This window comes from Phoca vitulina, unplaced genomic scaffold, assembly GCF_004348235.1.
Source record: "Phoca vitulina isolate PV1807 unplaced genomic scaffold, GSC_HSeal_1.0 scaffold2, whole genome shotgun sequence".
Lineage (NCBI taxonomy): Eukaryota > Metazoa > Chordata > Mammalia > Carnivora > Phocidae > Phoca > Phoca vitulina.
Window position 1 is genome coordinate 64,432,956 of NW_022589705.1, and position 3,324 is coordinate 64,436,279.

Genomic DNA, 3,324 nt, shown 5'->3' on the forward strand with positions numbered 1-3,324 from the left:
CCTCACCCACCATCACAATGGCTTCAGTAATTACAAAAGCCATATCACCCTGGCAGAGAGGGCAAGGCACATCCTCCCTCCTTCAGAAGAGACTGAGCCTGAGCTCAAGGCAGAGGCTCCAACGGGTGAGTGACCAAGGTGACCACGCACCCCCTCATCTTGTCAGCACTCTGCATACTATATTGTCACCGACCTATATTTGACTCCTCTGAGCAGGGCAGTGTCTGATTCATCTGAGTCCTCCGCTGGGGAGGAACACACAGTCACAGAGCTTGGAGAGTGTTGCGAATGGCTGTAAAAGACAGAGAAAGGACAGGAGTTGCCTAAGTGCTTGACCAGACCTCAGATTTCCTGACCTCAGCCCAGCATGCTTTCCTCTATTTCCCTCTCACAGAGTAGATCAATTCTTGGCAGCTGGGACTGCCTATCCCATCCAAGCCCCCTACAATGGGGCAGCTACCAAGGGCTGCCAAGAAGAATGGAGGAGGAAGGGCGATCTGGGAGCGCTTCCCAGGCGAGGTGGTAACTGCAGCCGGTTTTCCTCTTCCACATCAAGCAACTGGGTTCCTCACTGGAGTGAGTGACTTTCAGCAGCAGAAGCCACTCCCAGCCCCAAGTAGCATCCAAATGGATCCTGGTCAAGCGCATACAAGGTGGCCAATAGGTGGCGCTTTCGTCTCCACAAAATTGATGAGAGAGGGAGGGAGGGAGGGAGGAGGGGAGCACACGGAAAGGGGTCTGAGTGGGGGAGCCCAGAAGGGGAGGAAGTAGAAAACTGAAAGAAAAAGGAACCCAAAACTTGTCACTTGGCTTGGAAAGTACCTTTCAAAATCAGGACGGGGGGGGGGGGGGGGCAGATATTGGGGTGAAGAGAGGAATTTGGGGGCACTTTGTAGCCAAGTTTCCATTTCCACTTGCCTCTTCCTCAGAGGCAGAGAATGACTTTGGACTTTGGAGTCACGTGTACCTAGAGTTGAGTTCTTTTTTTTTTTTAGTCTTTTTTTTTTTTAGATTTTTATTTATTTATTTGACAGAGAGAGAGAGAGTACAAGCACGGGGAGCAGCAGAGAGAGAGGGAGAAGCAGGCTCCCAGCTGAGCAAGGAGCATGAGCCACCCAGGGGCCCCTAGAGTCAAGTTCTGAGTCAGTAACTTTGCAGCTTGACCTGGGTGAGTCACTTAACCTTTATGAGCCCCAATTTCATATCCTGTAAATTCGAGCTGATAATTCTAATAATGCCACGTGCATTCCAGGAATAAACTGTACTTGATCATGCTTTTTTTTTTTTTTTGGTAATACACTACTAGATTCAATTTGCTGATATTTCATCGAGGAACTTTGAATCTGCTTTCATATGTGAGAATGGCTATATTTTGCATTCTCACCCCTTCTTTATCAGGCTTTGAAAATGTCATGAAATAGAGTTGGAATGACTTCCATTTCTTCTGTGTTCTAGAACAATTTATATAACTAGAAAAATAGGTTCCTTGATAGTTTGACAGACTTCATGGGCAAAACCAACTAGCCTAGGTTGGCGCAATGGAGGGACAGTTTCTGACAGTGTTTTCTGTTTCTTCTGTACTAATGGGTCTACTGAGATTAATCACTCCTTAAATCAGTCAAGCCAGACCAGGTTGTCTACCAGTCAAATGACCACCCCAAGCTTTCAGGGTCAGCATGAGGCTATGATTATATGGGAAAGTTTGTAACCTCTATGGAATAGGAAGATTTTAGCCAATGATTGATTTTTTTCTATACCTTTGTGGTTTTTGGGTTTTTTTTTTAAGATTCTATTTATTTATTTGACAGAGAGAGAGCACATGTAGGGGAGTGACAGGCAGAGAGAGAGGGAGAAGCAGGCTCCCCACTGAGTAGGGAGCCCAATCCCAGGACCCTGGGATCATGACCCAAGCCCAAGGGCAGATGCTTAACCAACTAAGCCACTCAGGCACCCCTTTTCTATACTTTTGTATACCTATTTTCTTTTCTTTTAAGATTTTATTTATTTATTTATTTGACAGAGAGAGAGAGAGCGAGAGCAGGAACACAAGCAGGGGGAGTGGGAGAAGGAGAAGCAGGCTTCCCGCGGATCAGGGAGCCCAATGCGGGGCTTGATCCCAGGACCCTGGGACCATGACCTGAGCCGAAGGCAGATGCTTAATGACTGAGACACCCAGGTGCCCCTTGTATACCTATTTTCCTCCATCACCACTGCTACCTCCACTAAGCTACCATCCTTCTCTGCCTGGATACTACAGTAGCCTTTTCATTGGTCTCCCCACCTCACCCCATCCAGGATCCCTTCTAATAGCATATTTAGGGCTATGAAATTTCCTCTGAGCACAGGTTTGACTACATCCTATGGATTTTTTTTAAGATTTTATTTATTTATTTGAGAGAGAGTGTGTGTGTGTGTGTGCATGAGCAAGGGGAGGGGCAGAGGGAGAAGCAGGCTCCCCACTGAGCAGGGCAGCCTGACTGGGGGGGGTGGGATCATGACCTGAGCCAAAGGCAGCCACTTAACCAACTGAGCCACCCAGGTGCCCCTATCCTACAGATTTTAATATGTACTATTCTCACCTTTATTAATTTATGGGCAGTCTGTAGTTTCAATTTTCCTCTAACCTGAGGGTTATTTAGATAAGCAGTTTTAAATTTTCAAGGGCTTCATTCAAAATGTGGTCCAAGAACATATTCTTATACATGTAGGAACTTATGAACATTTTTGAATGTTGTGTTTTCATTTCAATAGTGATCTTAAACACATTCATATAAGCATATAATGAACCACTTACATGAACTCCTGATATAAATATTAGAGACCTGATATTTAGAGTCTTCATTTACATTTATTATCAAGTAGTACTCCTTTAATCTTGAGATAAGGCAAAAAACAATGTAGACCTTATAAGTAAATGCTGCATTTGGGCCAGTTGGTGGCATGGCCTGCCATATGAAGGAATGCTTGCACTTCATTCAAAAGAAAACAGTGGGAGGGGCGCCTGGGTGATTCAGTCAGTTAAGCATCTGACTCTTGATCTCAGCTCAGGTCTTGATCTCAGGGTCATGAGTTCGAGCCCTGTGTTGGGAAAAAAAGAAAGAAAGCAAGCAAGCAAGCAAGAAAGAAAGAAAGAGAAAGAAAGAAAGAAAGAAAAGAGGAAAGGAGGAAGGAAAAGAGAAGAAAGAAAGAAAGAAAGAAAGAAAGAAAGAAAGAAAGAAAGAAAGAAAGAAAGAAAGAAAGAAAGAAAGAAAGAAAGGAAGAAAGAAAGAAAGAAAGGAAGAAAGAAAGAAAGAAAGAAAGAAAGAAAGAAAGAAAGAAAGAAAG